The 19,927-nt window shown below is 36.2% G+C and overlaps 1 pseudogene; it reads right to left on the bottom strand.

The window, feature by feature from the left end:
* Window positions 1-4,207: 4,207 nt before the first annotated feature.
* LOC114022932 lies at window positions 4,208-11,541 on the bottom strand (annotated as a pseudogene).
* Window positions 11,542-19,927: the final 8,386 nt, after the last annotated feature.

Below are 19,927 nucleotides of genomic sequence, written 5' to 3' on the forward strand. Positions count from 1 at the left end.
ATGATTTTCCTATTCAATTTCCCTTGATTACATTGGTTTTCTTTGTGAAAATCCTTTTTAATTTCAAATAATCAAAATTTTCTATTTTATTTTCTTTGTTCTTCTCTATCCTTTGTTTGGATATAAATTCTTCCCCAATAAAAAGAGCCTAAACGTAATTTCTTCCTTGCTTTCCTAATTTATTTATGGCATCACCTTTTATGTCTGTCATTTAGAACTGATCTTAATAGATAGTGTGAGATATTGATTTACACTTAATTTCTGGATTTCCCAGTGGTTTTTGTCCTATAGTCAGACCTCATCCCAGTAAATCAGGTCTTTGTTTCTATCATACACTACACCACTGTGTTTGCTTCCTTCTATGTGTTGTGTATCTAATCTGTTCCACAAGTCAACTTCTCTATTTCTTAACCAATAAAAAAATTATTTTGATGATTTCTGTATTGTAGTGTACTTGAATCCAGGTAGGAAGTACTGTCATTTTTATTATTCTGGATTAGCCTACTCATGAGCAATTAATATTTCTCCATCTTATTTGCTCTTTATTCCTGTAAAGAATGTTTTGTATTTGTATTCATGGAGTTCTCTGTATATATCTTGATCAAAGTCCAAGTACTTTTTTAATCTGCATTTATTTTCAATGGATTTTCTCTCTAGCTCCTCCTACTGAGTTTTGTCAGTAATATACAAGCATGCTGAAGAATTAAGTGGATTTATTTTATACCTTGCAAATTTTCTGGTGTTTTTATTTCTATTAAATTTAGTTGATTCTTTGGAGTTCTCTAGCTAGATCATTAAATCATCTATAGAATCCTTTGATGGTTTGAAGTAAATGAATATTGTCAACTTAAACATTCAAATGAAAGTACTCTAGGATTAGATTTCATTAATTATTTCGAATTACCATGTCCTCAACTTCATCTTCTGTCACAGAACAGTGTTTGGTTTTAGTTGTCTAGAGCAGTGTTCTCCTATCATTTTTGGTCACATACTCCCATCAGTAAAAACATTTTGAGCAACTATTCTTAAGAGGCCTACTTATATTTACATACTGATAAATTATATATGAGATTAATTCTGGATGTTATTAAAACTTAAGCAAAAAAATAAATTTAAAGAGAATGAGAAAAAAGTGAAACATTATTCTAGAGTCAATAGAAAATCCTCTATAATTTATTGAAAAGTGAAGTGACATGGTCAGATCTGTATTTTAGGAAAAGCACTTTGTCAGCTATGTGGAGAATGAATTAAATAGAGGGGACTACTGCAATTATACAGGAAAGAACTTACAAGAGCCTGAAGTATAGTGGGGGCCGTGTAAGTATAGAGGTAATAGAAGCAAGGGATACTCTAGAGGTAGAGAAGACAGGATTTGGCAACTGACTGAATATGTGTTGTGAAGGAAAGTAAGAAATCAAGGATAACACCAACATTGGAAACAGATGATTGGCTGGATAGGGAAATTTGAGAGTGGTGGCTTTGGGAGAAACATAATTACAGGCACAACTGATCTCGGCTCACTGTGCCTTTGTAAAAGCTATCTTCATACTTGGAATGCACCTTGCCACGTTCTTCAGTTTCCTTTCCCCTCTGATTTGGGGGCTGGAAGGTAGAATACTAAACTCCACCCAAAAATTTCCTTTAAGAGGGCAGAACCTGGACTTTGCAGTTCACTTCACCTTCCATCTTACACTTCTCTGTTTGGTTCTAACTTTAGGCATCCAAAGTAGCAGATTCTTGAATTTATCATTTGTTTTTACCATTGAATTTCTGTCATGTATTTGTCTTATAGAGAAGAGACTGTCAATTTGCAGTGGGTTGTATGCTGTGTTTCCTCCATGTAGCTTGCAAGTCTACATGGATCTGCCTAAATGTGGCTTCAAGGAAAACATGAATCTCAAGAGAGTTCTTCACCCACCGTTGTCCAAGTGAAACTGATTCCTGCCAGGAGAAGATTAGGAGGTTGGAGCCAGAGGTTAGCTATTGTTCTCTTCTCAGAGAAAGGGTATTGGGCTAGAATATTGGTCTGCCCTACACCCCCCTCCCCCCCCAGTACTATTAGTCAAGAGGAAATAACTTCTGGCTTCAAGCTGAATTTCTTTTTCTTTTTCTTTTTCTTTTTTTTTTTGGCTAGGCAATGGGGTTAAGTGACTTGCACAGAGTCACACAGCTAGTAAGTGTTATATGTCTGAGGTCATATTTGAACTTAAGTCCTCCTAAATCCAGGACCAGTGCTATATCCACTGTGCCACCTAGCTGTCCCCTCCAACTGAATTTTTAATCACTATCCCTTAAAAAGAATGGATTACCCCAGCTGTATATCCAAGGCTTGACTCCCTTCTTATCAAATACCAATTCCACAATGGACAACATAGCAAATAAATCCATTTATACATAGTAAAAAGAAATCAGAATACATACCAGACAATAAACAAAGTATATAAGCTCTCTTCCATTGAGAGTGAGATATCTCAGCTCAACTCTGCTTGAAAAAGAGAGTCCCAAATCTCATCCAAAGAAAAATTCCCTGAAATTTCTGGTATAGTAAGCTAGAGATAAGGACATGATCAAAATGCCAACTTGTCTACATATTGGTTTCTTTTCAGTGTCTTTCCCTTCAGGGATTTGAAGAGAATCTAGAACTGTGCAACTCAAAGCTGGAAGCCAGAAGCCTAAGATATCTTTTCACTCTTGCTTTCACAGCTCTGCCTCTCATACAAGTGCATCATTGAGCAATCAGTCTCCACCAATGACATAGGTCTTATGTAAGAGGCACAGGGTATCAATAAAAAGAACATTAGTCTTGGAATCAGAACACCTGAGTTTGAATGTTACTCCTCCCTCTCCTCCTTCTTGCTAAACACACAGGTTTGTTGTTTGATACTTTGTGACCAATGGGAAATTACCAATGGGAGAGGGGGAGGGGACGAGGAGCTCCAGTGGGTGAAACCAGTTTGGGGAAATCTAGAGATTACAGAAGACTAGCAAACAGGAGACTGATCATTCAGGTGGCTGTCAGAGTGTTGGGTGGTTGGGTGTTCTACCTGCCTCCACTTTTCGTGGAAGAATCAAATACATGGAGGAAAAGATATTTAAGTTATCGGGGGTAACTTTTGAGAGAACAGGTGCCAAAGACTAGGGGACTTCAAATCATTTCTGATGAAAAGATCAGATCTGATTAGATGCTTTGAAATGTAAAAACATGAAATATGGTAAACATGGAAATGTAAATAAATGTCTTTGAGCAATTGGAAGGGACTATGTAGTTCTATGTAAATCTAACATTGTAATAGGGAGGAAGAAATGTGTCCCTGCAGAACCTTTATGTCCTCAAAAAGCTTTGAGAGAGTTTAAGAAAAACAGATTACCCTATGGTTGTTGTTGTTATCATTCAGTTGTGTCCCACTTTTCTTGACCCCATATGGGGTTTGTTTGTTTGTTTTTTGCAAAGATACTAAAGTGATTTTGACATTTCCTTCTCTAGCTCATTTTACAGATGAAGAAGCTGAGGCAAAGAGAGTTAAGTTGACTTGCCCAGGGTTACACAGGTAGTATAGGTATTGAGAGAATTTTAAGAAAAACAGATTACCTCAGAATAGACTGATTTCAGATAGAAAAGCCTTCTCTAAGCAAGGAGAGAGGATATTGAATTCATTGAATGTCAAGACTATTTTTGAGAAGTTTTGTGGGGGAGTGAGTGTTTGGGGATTTTTTGCTTGTGTGTGCTTTACTTAATCTGGTTGCATTTTTTCTAGTAATCATTTATTTTATTTTCCTATCACGAATCTTATACTCCGGGAACTTGAAACGAAAACACAAAGAAAGAGAAAGACTTTGTACAAAATCAGCTACTCTTCCTCAATGCTGACACATCTTCTTTTATACTTCCTACTGAATCCTACAGTGGTATAATTCCATGGTATTATGGACAATGTTCAATGGATTCTTCTTTTCCACATTTACCTCTGGTGGTGTGTTGACTTCTTGAGTTTGTGACGACACAATCCATTCTGAAAATAATCTTGTTTTCTGAACTTGAAATTAAGATAATAATAGCCCCTAGTTCCCAGTTTCTATATTCATTAATTACTTTCTCAACTACACTATATACTTTTCTAACAGACTTCGTCCTTTCCAAAGTATTACTCTTCCATTTTTTGGGTAACTTTGTTTATGGACAGCTGAACCATACTCACACTAAGGAACCTCAGTGTACAAATTTTGTTCCAAATCCCCCTGAGATTTTTTTCTCCATAATTTTTCTTAGGACATTGATAACTTCTTTGTTTCTCAGACTACACATAAAAGGGTTTAAAAAGGGAATTACTATTGTATAAAAAATAGCAACAGGTATGTCTATGGCTCCTTCATTAACTGCACCTGGCCAAACATACATGATGAGAAGAGAACCATAGAATATTGAGACAGATATAAAATGGGATGCACAGGTGGAAAAGGCTTTGCCTCGTCCCTCCTTTGATTTCATGTGAAAGATAGTAAAAAGGATGTAAAGATAAGACAATAAAACACCCATAGTGAAAACTTCAATCAAGCCTGCGAAGATGAATATCATCAATTCATTAATATAAGGGTCAGTACAAGAGAGTCGGTATAAAGGAAGAACATCACAAAAAAAAATGATTGATTTGGTGTGACTTACAGAAAGTTAATCTGAATAGAAAGCCAATATGAATTATGGAATGTAGGTTGCCAGCTACGAGTGATCCAGTGATCATCTGAATGCAGAGTTTCTTTGACATAATGATGGGATAATGAACTGGATTACATATCGCCACATAATGGTCATATGCCATGGCTGCCAGGAGAAAACAGTCTGAAGTTTAAGAAAAGCAAAAAAAAATAAAATTGTGCCATACATTGATGAAGGGAAATCATTCTGTCTTTGGAAAAGAAGTTCATTAACATCTTAGGAGTAATAGCACATGAGCAAAAAGCATCCATAAATGCCAAGTTACCAAGAAACAAATACATAGGTGAGTGGAGTTGGGGCTCAATTGAAATTAATATCACCAGTCCAATGTTGCTTATTATGGTTATCAGGTAGATTATAAGAAAAAGGATGAATAGAGGAATCTGCAGTTCTTGGTGACTTGTAAATCCAGTGAGGATAAACTCAGTTGTCAAAGTGATATTCTCAGCCATCTCAGTCTCCTGAAAACAAGGATTTTTTGGATATATGGTAGAATGCAACTCAGAATATACCTCTTTCTGTTAACTTCTTTCTGTTAACTTCCTTCAGCCGAGATGAAAGCACAAACAAGGCTACTTTCTTCCAGTGTTGTATCATCAATATCCATTAAGCATCAGGCACTGTACTAAGTGCTAGGGATACAAAAAATGCCAAAAGATGGTCAGTGCCCTCAAGGAGTTCACAATGGGGAAGAGAATATGCAAACAAATATATACAAACAAGCTATATACAGGATAAATAGGAAATAATCTAAAGAAGGAAGGCACTAGAATTAAAAGGGGTTGCAAAAGACTTCCTGTTAAAGATGGGATTTTAGTTGGGACTTGAAGCCAAAGAAATCAATAGACAGAGTTAAGGAAAGAGAACTTTTCAAACCTGGGGGACTGCCAAAACAAATGCCTGGAGCCAAGAGATAGATTGTCTTGTTCACTTCCAAGAGAATATTAATTTCTCTGAGCTTTTTTGGTCATAGTTTCTGAAAGTTTTTGGGTTCCAGAAAATATCAAATTTGTTTGGCCTGGACTCTTTTTGCATGGTTTAAAAATGTATGCTCTCTGGGGCAGCTAGGTTGTGTAGTGCACCGGCCCTGAAGTCAGAAGGACCTGTGTTCAAATCCGGCCTCAGACCAAACACTTGACACTTACTACCTGTGTGACCTTGGGCAAGTCACTTAACCCCAATTGCCTAAAAATTAAAAATTTAAAAATTTAAAAAATAAAGAAATGATGAGCAGGTGGACGTCAGAAAAACCTGGAAAGACTTTCATGAACTGATGCTTAGTGAAGTGAGCAAGAACCAGGAGAACATTGAACACAATAACATCCACATCATGTGATGGCTAATTTTCATAGTTTGGCTCTTCTCAGCTGTGCAAGGATCTAAGACAACTTCAAAAGATTTATGATAGACAATGTAGTCTATATCCAGAGAAAGAACTATGGAGTCTGAATGCAGATAGAAGCATATTATTTGCTCTCTTTTTTGTTGTTGTTTTGTTTTGTTTTGTTTCTTCTTTCTCATGGTTCCTCCCATTGTTCTAATTCTTCTTTACAACATGACTAATGTGAAAATATGTTTCATATGACTGTATATGTAGACTCTATATCAGATTGCATGCCGTCTTGTGGAGGGAATGGGGAGGGAGAGGGGGAAGAAAATTTAAAACTCAAAAGCTTATGGAAATGAATGTTGAAAACTAAAAAATAAATAAATAATTTTTAAAAAAGATTATGTAGAAAGACAGAATAATAGTTTCTGGCTCATACCCACATATCACTCAACAAGGTAAGATAATCAAAGTAGCTAGAAATTCTGACATTCTTGATAGTTGGTGCTGCCACTTGTAATGTTTTTGCAACTTTGATTGTCTTATCTTGTTTACTTATCTTGTTGGCCTAGTTCTTAAACTCTAGAATATGGGAAACCTAGTAATGTAACTATATGTAATATACTTCCTAGTGCTGGGCATATTGTGACCAGTGAATGTTAATAAAATAGAAATATTCTCATTTCATAAGATTTTTCCCCCTTTTTCTCTCCTTCCTTTTATTTATTCATAAGAGCTCTAACTACCCTGGTAGCCTACTAAATTAAATAATTTTTTGCATTGCTCAGACTATACAAATGACAGGGAAAGAAAATCACAACTACTAATTGTAAGCAAATGTTGCTACCTCCTCATGAACCGTATTCACACAGAAGTGTGTTCCTCCCTATGGACATGGGACATGATTAAGGAGTTATAAAGCCAGTCCCCCTTGTCACCCCTTCATTCCTTGCACCCCACTGTTGTTTTATAAACCTCCCTGGCTGACATTCTGTAGCACCTTCAATTGCTCTGTTGAAATGCCAATTCCATCATTAAGGGGTCAATCTTTTCCTCATTTCCCGATGTAAAAAACATTGACTTATCTGAGCTGGGTTCTGACTTTAAGGTGTAAAATTGCTAAGTTATTCAACTCTCCGCACCCCCATTCCATCTTTCCCTATCATTACATTGTTCTCTTTGTTTTAAACTATTGTAATGAGAAGAGTACTATACTTGGAATTAAAGGGCTTAATTTCTCCTTCCTTATTCTCTTCAGTGGAGCAATCTCCTTTCCCATATGTACATTAATGATGGAATTATGTGTGATTATGGGAAAATATTTCATATCTGTGAACCTCAATTTGTTCCTCTTTAAAATGGGGATAATAATAATACCTAAATTACTACTCACTGGATTGATGGGAAGGAAACTGTTAACTTTAAAGCATAATAAAAATGTGATTTATTACTTCTTATTAATTTCTTGGAATTGTTTGAGTCCTCAAATAGAGCAAATCCATTTCTCTCCTAGAAAATGGTATGAAGGACAACTTCATATACTGCAGAATTTCTGTGCCAACCGAAATCCCATCAAATTGTGTTCTTTGAGATCACAGCTAATATAAGTTGAAATGCTAAAAACATTTTTTTTTAAACTTCAAGTAGGTTGCATTGTCCTACTTGGGCCTTGCCTGAGGAATCATACCCACTGCTAACAAAATTTATTTTTAAAGGGTTATTGAAAATACCAAGCATTTTTGCATCTTTTTTTTTTAATTTTTATGGAAAAAGACAGGTCACATATATGAAGAGAACCAAAGTATGAGACAGAGAACAGGTGAGACTGACAGACTTTTTTTAAGGATTTGTTTCTGCCCTCTTCAGAATTCTTTTTAAAGTTAGTAATTAGAATATTTAAAGTGAATGTCTTTACACTGCTCAAAACCCATTCCAGGAACTCTTTACCTCCTCCTTTCTACCTCTTAGTATCTCTAGCTTCCCTTAAAGCTCATCTCAAGTGGCACTTTCTCTATGAAGTCTTTCCTTATCCCCCAGTTATTCATTTCTCCCCTCCTGAAAATATACCTTTTATTTATTTTGTGTGTGCACATTTCATATATGCATATGTCATCTCTCCCAATAGAATGCCACCTTCTTAAGGATGGTGACTGATCCATTTTGGCTTTTGTGTCCTCAGCACAGTTATTAGAGCTTAATAAATGCTTGCTGATTGACCCATCAATTCAGAGAAGATAAAAACCATCAGAACATTAAATGATAATTCAATATATGGAATTTAAAACAATGGTATGCTGAAGAAAATTTTAAAGAATGCACTTATTTGAGCCACAGGACTTAGAGAATTCTCTCCTCCCATCATCTAGTAGAAATGCAGTTTAAACTGCACAAATTGTATACCATTGACTAATGATGTTCAATTTAATTCCAAAACTATTTAGTATATTCCATGATCAAAATACTATCTCAGATAGTAGAATTACAAAGATGAGAAATTACAGACCTTGTTTCAAGGAACTCGCAGTATAGTAAGGGGATAAGGCAATATGAAAATGACTAGTGCCACTTGTGGCATTATAGCTACAGAGAAGAAATCTGATCAGCTTTAGAGATTTAAGGAGGTGGTGGAATCAGAGAAGACTCCATGGAGGAGGTGAAGCTATTATTGTATTATTGATGAAAGAAAGGAAGGATTTTAACAGGTAGAGAGAACTGGAGGGAGTCCACATGAAACATGGGAACACTATATGGTACACCTCCCTCCATAAAATAGAGAGAGGTGAGAGCAAGCAGACTGAGTGGGAAAAAGGATAGAAGCCTAATTTGACTAGAACAAGTAATCAATGTGTTCTGTAGGGTGAGAGGAGTAAAGATAAACTGGAACTAAATTATGGAGGACTTTAAATTCTTTAAGGGGTCAGTGAAATTTGCAATAAAAAATTTAATTCATAGAATTTTAGAATAAGAAAGACTTTTATAGCTCATGTATTTCAATCCCTCCATTTTGTAGATGAGGAAGCCAAGACATAGAGACATTTCAAACCTTGCCCAACATCACTTGCCAGTTTGAGTCTAAAACCCTGATTTTCTGATTCCTAACCCAGTGCTCAGTAGAATCTGCATTCTTTGTTTTTTTTAAAATAATTAGCCAAACACAAGGTCCAACTCTCATCCAAAGGATCAACTCTCACTCTTTAGTGAGCTTAGTATTTCAAAATAATATCTATATGAAAAGCTGTGATATATTGTTTGCGTTTAAATTCATATAAAACATTACTTTTACACATATTGTTTCAAGTGAATTGTAGTATAAATTATGTTGTTCTCTACTTCAAATAACACATTTTAGTAATACCATTAAGTAATAATGAAATATCTAGAGAATGAATGTTAAATCTTATGTGATCACATAGTCACTCTCACATAAAACCTCAATCTAATATATTCTTCACAAGGCAGGATTTTTACCATTTTTATTGCCACAAATGTTCTTGAGAATGAAAACAATAGATCACATTTATAAAACAACTTCTCACAACAACCTTCTGAAGTTAGTCGTTTACTTAATGACATAGAATCATAAGCATATAACTGGAAGTTCTGGAACTTTTGAGATCATTTAGATAGGTAATTCTCGTACCTTTTGGTCTTGGGTCCCCTTTGCACTCTTAAAATTTATTGAGCACACAGCGAAAACTTTTTGTTTATGTGGATTAAATCTACTGACATTTAATACTTGAAATTTAAACATGTTTTTATTATTACAAATTGTATTGACCTCAAAGACCCCCTGAATGGGTTTTGGGGCTAGAGGAACCCCTGATAGTTCAGTTGAGTCACTTTAGGAAATGGAACCAGACTATTTAAGTGATTTGCCCAGGGTCAAAAAAAAATAATCCTGATTTTAGAGATAAGAAAGGTAAGGCTCAGGGAAGTTGAATGAACTTGGGAGACACAGCAAGTGAATGGCAGAGTCAGAATCAGATCCAAATCTCCTGATCCCATTAGCAGAGTTCTATCACAGCTTGCTACATTGCCACTCAACAAGGTGAAGTACCTTGCTCAAGATCACATACTACTACATTGTTATTTGGTCTAATTTGAGACTTACAAATGTGGAAGCATAGGGAAAAATGGAAAGGTTCCAAAGGATGTTAATAATTAAAGGGAATGAATTTATGACTTATGACAATGGTATATTAGATATATGATATTTGGCCTGAAGTAAATAAACCTGCTGGAACATCTCCTAAGAATGAATGAATGTTAGGTACAGGATAAATACTTTTATAGATTCATTGAAAAATCTTAAAATGCTTCTCAAGAGACTTTAGTTAGATGTCAGTGCTAGCATAGAGGGTAGAACTATCCCCCACAAAAAAAAAGTTGGTAATTATTACCAATTCTCTAGGTTAAAGAGTAGGGAACTTTTCAGATCTACATAAAACAATGCGTTTTTGTTTTTGCATGTCAGTAAATAGACAACTTAGTTATATTGTGGGGGAGGGTGGGGAAAAGAAATACACAATATTGTACTCATATGCCTTTTAGATTAATAATGAAAAATAAAATTTTGTTCAGTAAATTACAACAGCTATATTGGTCTTTTGGCTACACAATATGCTTTTTCAATACGTGTTTCCTGCAACTGTGTCTGTTCCCTCTTCATCATCTTCTACCTTTTGAAATCCCTGGTTTCCATCAAGACTCTTTGCAAGTACCAGCTTGTACAAGAATTTGGTCCCATTCCCTCCTCCAACTATTAATTTGCACCGTCCCCAAACTATCTCACATTCATCTGTCATGTATCACATATATAAGTGCATACATATGTATATGTGTATATACATACATATATATATAGTTCATATTATCTCCCCTGTTATACCATAAGAGACTGGAGGGCAAAGACTTTGGTCTTTGATCTCCAATACATAGGACAATTACTGACATTGTATGCAGCTAATAAATGCTTGTTGAATGATACATACATCACATATATTTCATTTACATAAAGAGAAATAGGAGAGACAGGGAAAAAGGATGGAAAGGTAGAAATGAGGTAGGGATCACGGACAGGTAGAAAAAATGAGAAAGAGAGAGACAAACAGAGGCACAGGGAGAGAGACAGGAACTAAAAGAGAGATGAATGGAAAAAGACTCAAGTTCTGAGAAGACCATGTGTTATTCCTTTTCAGAGGTCCTCATGGTTACCTAACATGTTTATTTTTTAGCTCCATATTTGACATCAACTGAAAAAAGCTTAAAACTTCTACAAATAAGGAATGGGGCTTTTATGTGTTTTCTACAGAAAGTAAAATGAAAATTATGGAAATCACTGGACATTTGCCCAGATCCAGTGAAGAGATCTAGAGAAAAGGGAAGTTTACCTTTGGAAATGGGGGGATAAAGGCAACAATGGTCACTTCTTTGTGCTGATTTTCATTGGTGGCTCCAAATCTTAAGATTAAGTATTTATTTTTCTCTATTTCAGATCCAGTAATCAGCCTGCATGTAAAAAAAAACAACATTTTAATCCCTCAATAGTTTCTTTGAATTCCCTTTAGAATGAAGTAAGGTTGTCCTACTGGGCATTGTAGACTTGAAGACCTGATCAACAAATCCCATCAGACACAGCAAGCTGCAAAAATTAAAAACATTTAAAACCCTTCACAAACTACCTTTCAAGATGGAATTTACATTACTCTCCTTCATCTCTTTTGCAGTTCAGCCAAACTAGCCTCCTTGCTATTCTTCACTCAACATCCCATGGCACATTTCCATTCCTTTGTATAACCAAGTTCCCATTGCCTGGTATGCACTGTGTCTTCAACTCTGCCTTTTGGAATTCCCAGCTTCCTTCAAAAAAGCCCCCAGCTCAGAGGGCCCCAAAATTTCTTGGTTCACCACATCCTTTTGTAAAACACACTAGGCTGAAAGACAAACAACTTAATAAGCATTGATTCTTAACAACTTAGCCATTTAAAAAATAATACACATAAATTGAAAGAATAATATTTTCATTTCATTTTTAAATAACCAGAATTACTTACAAATGAAATGTGTGCATCTTCCAGGTACTGCACAACTTCTTAAACTATATAATCAGATTGGATAGCACTACCTTCATTTCCTATTCCAAAACCTATTGGTTTTCATAAGGGACTTCCTTGTCATTGAAGCAACCACTGGAAATCCAGCTTTGCAAAGATATGACACCACAAACAAGAAAGTTTGAAAGTTATTGGCTTAGTGGAAAGTAAAAGTAAAGAAAAACATGTCTCAGACACTCAGAACATCATCAAAAGGAATGCAGCACAATTTAATGTTGAAATTTTGAACAACCTTGAGCCATTCACATGGTGCTGACAGATGTTGAGAATTGCCGTTTCAACAAAAAATTTAAAATATCCTTATGTGTTCACTGTGGTCCCTGGGAGCACAAAGTTTGGCAACCACCTATTGGTGTCCTTGCCCTAATTACCTTGTGTTTTTATATGTAAATATGCACTTATATAATACGTATAAGTGTGTATATATAATGTACTAATATGTGCATGTGTTGCCCCTCCCCCACTCTCACCTTCCACCACAGAATGAAAGCTTCTTCAGAGCAAGGAATATTTCACAATTTATATTTTTAACCCTAGCACCTATCAGAGTATATAGTACATAACAGGTACTTAAATTCTTGATGGATTAATTTAATGGATTACATTCTTTTATTTATTTATTTTGAACTTGAATGGAAAGAACAATGTGTGTTTGTATATATGTAGTAGAACTGAAGAAGAAGATTGTGCCTGAAATGGTGGGTCTCTTTTTTGCACAGTTTGTTTTACCTTAAATATGCAGTTCAATAAATTTAACATGTAACTTTCAAAGCTGTCCAATTTCTCTGAGTCTGTCTGACCTTCTGGGAATTTAAACATATATACATGTGTGTGTTTGTATTTCAATGATCTTTTCTTTTACCTTTTTTCTTTTCTTCTTCTTCTTACCCTATCCTTATCTCCCCTCTTCCTCCTATCCCCTTACTGGAAAATAGAAAAAACAAAGCATTTATTAAAATATGAATATTCAAGTAAAACAAATTCTTTTAGTACCTGTGTTTCCAAAAATGTATTAGTCTGTATCTTGGGTCAATTACCTTTCTCTCATTAAGTTGGCAACATGCTTCATGATCAGTTCTCTAGAATCATGGTTGGTCATTGCATTGATCAGAGTTCCTAAGTCTTTCAAAGATGATTTCCTTAATAGTGTCATTATTGTGTACCTTATTCTCCTTGTTCTACTCATTTCATTCCATATCATATAAATCTTCCCAAGTTTCTTTTAACCATCTGTTTTGTAATCTGTTACAGCACAATAGTCTTCAATTACACGATAGATGATAACTTCTTCAGCAATTCCTCAATTGATGGCTTTATTAATGATGGATAATTTGGAGCATTTTTTTTTCTACAGTTGTTGATAGCTTGAAAAAAAAGGCCAAAGCCTCCCACTGCATCTGAAGTCATCTCCAGTCATCTGGTTCTATGTCTTGCCATTAGACTCTGATGACTCTGGAGGAGAGAGTGAAGCTGAATGACTTTGCACAGCCTTGCCTCACTTAAATTCAATTTACTTGCAAGTCAAGACAGCACCCTTCTGATGTCCTCTTCAGGAATGAAGTATGAACAACAACAGGGTTGATAGATTAGATTTTTTCCTTTGAAAACTGCCTATTCATATCCTTTGACTGCTTATTTATTGGTAAATCGCTCTTGATTTTGAAAATTTGAATCAGTTTCTTATATATCTTGGATATGAGACCTTAGTCAGAGAAACTTACTGCAAATGATTTTCCTATTCAATTTCCCTTGATTACGTTGGTTTTCTTTGCGCAAAACCTTTTCAATTTCAAATAATCAAAATTTTCCATTTTATCTTCTGTGTTCTTCTCTATCCCTTGTTTTGACAAAAATTCTTCCCCAATAAAAAAAGCCTAAAGGTAATTTCTTCCTTGCTTTCCTAATTTATTTATGGCATCACCTTTTATGTCTGTCATTTAGAACTGATCTTAATAGATAGTGTGAGATGTTGATTTACACTTAATTTCTGGATTTCCCAGGGGATGGGTCATATAGTCAGACCTTATCCCAGTAAATCAGGTCTTTCTTTCTATCAAACACTATAACACTGTGTTTGCTTGCTTCTACGTGTTGCATATCTAATCGGTTCTACAAGTCAACTTCTCTATTTCTTAACCAATAAAAAATCATTTTGATGATTTCTGTATTGTAGTGCACTTGAGAAATCCTGGTACCAGCCACATTTTTTGCTATTTTTTCCCTTGAAATTATTGAACTTTTCCTCCTTTATATGAATTTCATTATTATTTTCCTAGTTGCATAAGTAATCCTTTGGTAGTTGGATGTGTACAGCACTGAATAAATGAATCCAGGTAGGAAGTAGTGTCATTTTTATTATTGTGGCTTAGCCTACTCATGAGCAGTTAGAATTTCTCCAACTAATTTGGTCTTTATTCCTGTAAAGAATGTTTTGTAGTTGTATTCATAGAGTTCCCTGTATATATCTTGGTAGAAGCCCAAGTACTTTTTATAATCTGCATTTATTTTCAATGGAATTTTTCTCTCTAGCTCTTCCTACTGAGTTTTGTCAGTAATATACAAGCATGCTGAAGATTTAAGTGGATTTATTTTATACCTTGCAAACTTTCTGATGTTATTGTTTCTATTAAATTTTAGTTGATTCTTTGGAGTTCTCTAGATAGATCATTAAATCATCTATAGAATCCTTTGATGGTTTGAAGTAAATGAATATTGTCAACTTAAACATTTAAGTGAAAGTACTCTAGGATTAGATTTCATTAATTGTTTTGCATTACCATGTCCTCAACTTCATATTCTGTCACTGAACAATGTTTGGTTTTAGTTGTCTAGAGCAGTGTTCTCCTATCATTTTTGGTCACATACTCCCATCAGTAAAAAAATTTTGAGCAACTACCCTTAAGAGGCTTACTTATATTTACTTATTGATAAATTATATATGAGATTAATTCTGGACATTATTAAAACTTGAGCAAAAAAATAAATTTAAAGAGAATGAGAGAAAAGTGAAACATTATTCTAGAGTCAATAGGAAATCTTCCTGTGTAATTTATTGAAAAGTGAAGTGACATCGTCAGATCTGTATTTTAGGAAAACCACTTTGTCAGCTATATGGAGAATGAATTAAAGAAAGAGGACTATGGCAATTATACAGTTAAGTTACAAGGGCCTGAACTGTAGTGGTGGCCATGTAAGTATAGAGGTGATAGAAGCAAGGGATATTCTAGAGGTAGAAAAGACAGGAATTGACAACTGACTGAATATGTGTTGTGAAGGAAAGTGAGAAATCAAGGATAACACCAACATTGGAAACGTGGGTGATTGGCTTGGTAGGGAAATTTGGGAGTGGTGGCTTTGGGAGAAAGATAGTCACAGGCACAACTGATCTCCCTTCACTGTGCCTTTGTATCTTCATACTTGGAATGCACCTTCCCACCTTCTTTGGCTTCATTTCTCCTCTGATTGGAGGGCTAGAAGGCAGAGTATTAAACTCCACCCAAAGATTTCCTTTAGGAGGGCAGAACCTGGACTTTGCTGTTCACTTCATCTTCCATCTTACACTCCTCTGTTTAATTCTAACTTCAGGCATCTAAAGTGGCAGATTCTTGAATTTATTCTAATTTCTGTCATGTATTTGTCTTATGGAGAAGAGACTGTCAATTTGCAATGGGTTGTATACTGTGTTTCCTCCATGTAGCATGTATGTCTACATGGTTCTGTCTAAATGTGGCTTCAAGGAAAGCATGAATCTCAGGAGTGTTCTTCACCCACCTTTGTTCAAGGGAAACTGATTCCTGCCAGGAGAAGATTAGGAGGTTGGAGGCAGAGGTTAGCTATTATTCTCTTCTCAGAGAAAGGGTATTTTGCTAGAATACTGGTCTGCCCCCCCCCCACCCAGTACCATTAGTCATGAGGAAATAATTTCTACCTTCAAGCTAAATTTCTTTTTGTTTTTGTTTTTCTTTTTTTTGGCTAGGCATTGGGGTTAAGTGACTTGCTCAGGGTCACACAGCTAGTAAGTGTTATATATCTGAGTTTGGATTTGAACTCAGGGCCCTCCAAAATCCAGGACCAGTGCTCTATCCACTGCACCACCTAGTTGCCCCCTCAAGCTGATTTTCTAATCACTATCCCTTAAAAAGAATGGATTACCCCAGCTGTATATCCAAGGCTTGACTCCCTTCTTATCAAATACCAATTCCACAATGGACAACATAGCAAATAAATCCATTTATATGTAGCAAAAAGAAGTCAGAATATATACCAGACAATGAGAAAGTATATAAGCTCTCTTCCATTGAGAGTGAGATATCTCAGCTCAACTGTGCTTGAGAAAGAGAGTCCTAAATCTCACCCAAAGAAAAATTTCCTGAAATTTCTCGTATAGTAAGCTGTAGATAGAGACATGATCAAAGTGCCAACTCATCTACATATTGGCTTTTTTTCAGTGTCTTTCCTTTCAGGAATTTGAAGAGAATCTGGAACTGTGTATCTCAAAGCTGGAAGCCAGAAGCCTAAGATATCTTTTCATTCTTGCTCTCACAGCTCTACCTCTCATACAAGTGCATCATTGAGTAATCAGTCTCCACCAATGACATAAATCTTATGTAAGAGGCATGGGTTATCAATAAAAAGAACATTAGTCTTGGAATCAGAACACTTGAGTTTGAATCTTACTCTTCCCTCTCCTCCTTCTTGCTAAACACACAGGTTTGTTGTTTGATACTTTGTGACCAATGGGAAATTACCAATGGGAGAGGGGGAGGGGACGAGGAGCTCCAGCTGGAGAAACAAGTTTGGGAAAATCAAGAGATTACAGAAGACTAGCAAACAGGAGACTGATCATTCAGGTGGCTGTCAGAGTGTTGGGTGGTTGGGTGTTGCTGCTGCCTCCGCTTTTTGTGGAAGAATCAAATGCATGGAGGAAAAGATGTTTAAGTTATCGGGGTTAACTTTTGAGAGGCACCAAAGACTAGAGGACTTCAAATCATTTCTGATGAAAAGATCAGATCTGATTAGATGTTTTGAAATGTAAAAACATGAAATATGGTAATCATAGAACGGTAAATAAATGTCTTTGAGCAATTGGAAGGGACTATGTAGTTCTATGTAGATCTGATATTGTAATAGGGAGGAAGAAATGTGTCCCTGCAGAACCTTTATGTCCTAAAAAGGCATTGAGAGAGTTTAAGAAAAACAGATTACCTCAGGGTTGTTGTTGTTATCATTCAGTTGTGTCCCACTTTTCTTGACCCCATATGGGGTTTGTTTGTTTGTTTGTTTGTTCGTTCATTTGTTTTTGGCAAAGATACTGGAGTGGTTTTGACATTTCCTTCTCTAGCTCATTTTACAGATGAAGAAACTGAGGCAAAGAGAGTTAAGTTGACTTGCCCAGGGTTACACAGATAGTATAGGTATTGAGAGAATTTTAAGAAAAACAGATTACCTCAGGATAGATTGATTTTATTCTGAAGATTCAAAGAGGCGGGAAAGAAGGAAGAATAAAAGGAATTCAGTAAAGGAATTTACTATTTCTCAAAACTGAGGTTCATGAGGAGAAAAGTGTACAAACATGGAGAAGGAAGGGAGCAGGTGTTATATGAATTTCACCTTTTTCTGAAACAAAGAAGAGTTGAGCACATATGCATGCACAGTTTGGTCTAACTACATCAGGCTGAAGAGGGAAGTGAGTAGGTTGCAAGATGATGTATTGTACAGGGAAAAAGAGGGCCTCAATCTAAACAAACTTTTTCATCCTGGGGTGGCAAGTAAAAGGAAAATTTTAAAAAGACTTAGGATTCAAGAAGGTGTCCATCATTTGGGGAATGGACAACCAAATTATAGTATTGTTAACGTAATATAATATTATTTCACCATAAGAAAGGATAAAATAGTCTATTTCAAAGAATCTTGTATAGTATGAACTGATATAAAGTAAGCAGAACAAGGAGAATAATTCATATAAGGACAATGACATTTTAAATAAAAATAACTTTGAAAGATTATGATCAAAACAGTGACCATTCAAATCTACAAAAAATCTGTGATGAACCATGTTATCTCCTTCAGATGGAAAGGTGATGGACTCAAGGTGCAGCAAGAGATACATTTTGAACATGGCAACAGGATGGATTTATTTGCATGACTGCTTATTTGAAATCAGATTCTTTTTTTTTCCCAGTGGAAGAGAGGGGGGTTGGTAATACTGATACAAAAAAAAAATCAAAACTTCTTTTAAATGCACAAAAGAGAACAGAAGAAAGCATAATCAAGCAGGACAGTTTTGAAATAACCTGTGGGATTTATTATTTACTTTTAAAAAAACAAGGGCTATTCATGGTTTTACATTTAATCCTTTTCTACTGTGCATATGGAAATGCTTTTTTGGTGTCTTTTTTAAAAGTTATAAATAAATAAACAAATGAATGAATGAAAATAAGCTGCTGGGGGGGGCAAGATGACTGATTAAAAGCAGTGACTAGCTTGAGCTCTTCCTCAAACCTATCCAAAACCTGTAAAAAATGACTCTAAAGAAATTCTAGAGCAGCAGAATCCACATAAAAGACAGTGAAACAAATTTCCAGCCCAAGACAACCTGGAAGGTTGACAGGAAAGCTCTCTTGCACCTGGTTGGGAGAAGAGCGAGGTTCAGCGTGGATGATGCAGGTAAAGACAGGTCCCAGCAAACCCAGAGCAGGCCTCAGGGGACTGAATCAAGGGAATCTATGGTGGTTTCCAGACATCTCAACCCACAAACACCAAAGACAACTCAGAAAGTCAGTTGGAAAGGTCTGTCAGACCTGGGTGAGAGAATTGTGGTCCAGCCCTGGCCCTAATGCAGCCCTGGGCAGCGGCCACAGTAGCAACACTTGCTTCTGGAGCTCTCAGCCCACAAATGGTGGGGGATTGAGTTGGTGATCAGAGGTGGATGGACAGGATCTCTTTGCTGGCACTGAGGTAGGATTCTCTTGCTTTGCCCATGCTTGGGTTTGGATCACAGTTCTGAGTGGTGGTCCTGGGGCAAGGAGGAGAGTTGGTGTGGCAGAGCTTATGGCAGCAGTGGAGAGGGAATCCTCCTCACAGTCCCAAGGCAGAAAAGAGTGCTTGCAGTCACTCAGACCAGAGTACAGGCCAGGAGAGGAGTAAACACCTCTCCTTTGATCTTACCATCCTGGAAGAACTGAAAATTTACAGGTCCTTAGAAGTACCTTTGAAAACAGCTGCACAAAACCCCTGAAGCTTGGGACAGTACACCCACCACACTGGAAGCAGAGCCCTGCCTTAACAAAGAGTTTAAAAGTCAAGTAATTGGCTGGGAACATAAGTAAAGAGTATGAAACACCTGAGACTATAGAATCTTACTTTGGTGACAAAGAAGATCAAAACATAGGACCAGAAGAAGACAACAAAGTTGAATCTCCTACATCTAAGCCTCCAAGAAAAATATCAATTTGTCTCAGGCCATGGAAGAGCTCAAAAAAGATTTTGAAAAGCAAGCAAGAGAAGTAGAGGAAAAATTGGGAAGGGAAGTGTGAATGATGTAAGAAAATCATGAAAAACAGGTCAACAGCTTACCAAAAAATACTAAAGAAAATAACACCTTTAAAAATAGATTAACCCAAGTGGCAAAAGAGGTCCAAAAAGCCAATGAGGAGAAGAATGCATATAGTTTCAGTCTCTGGGTGGAAGGCCATGGCATTACACTGTGGAGGCTGCCCCCCGTTGAACCCATCCGTATGACAGGTGGCAGGGGATATAGGTCGCTTGCCCTCTTTG

The sequence above is a fragment of the Vombatus ursinus genome, unplaced genomic scaffold, assembly GCF_900497805.2.
Source record: "Vombatus ursinus unplaced genomic scaffold, bare-nosed wombat genome assembly UNPS02014814.1, whole genome shotgun sequence".
In the NCBI taxonomy this organism is placed as follows: Eukaryota; Metazoa; Chordata; class Mammalia; order Diprotodontia; family Vombatidae; genus Vombatus; species Vombatus ursinus.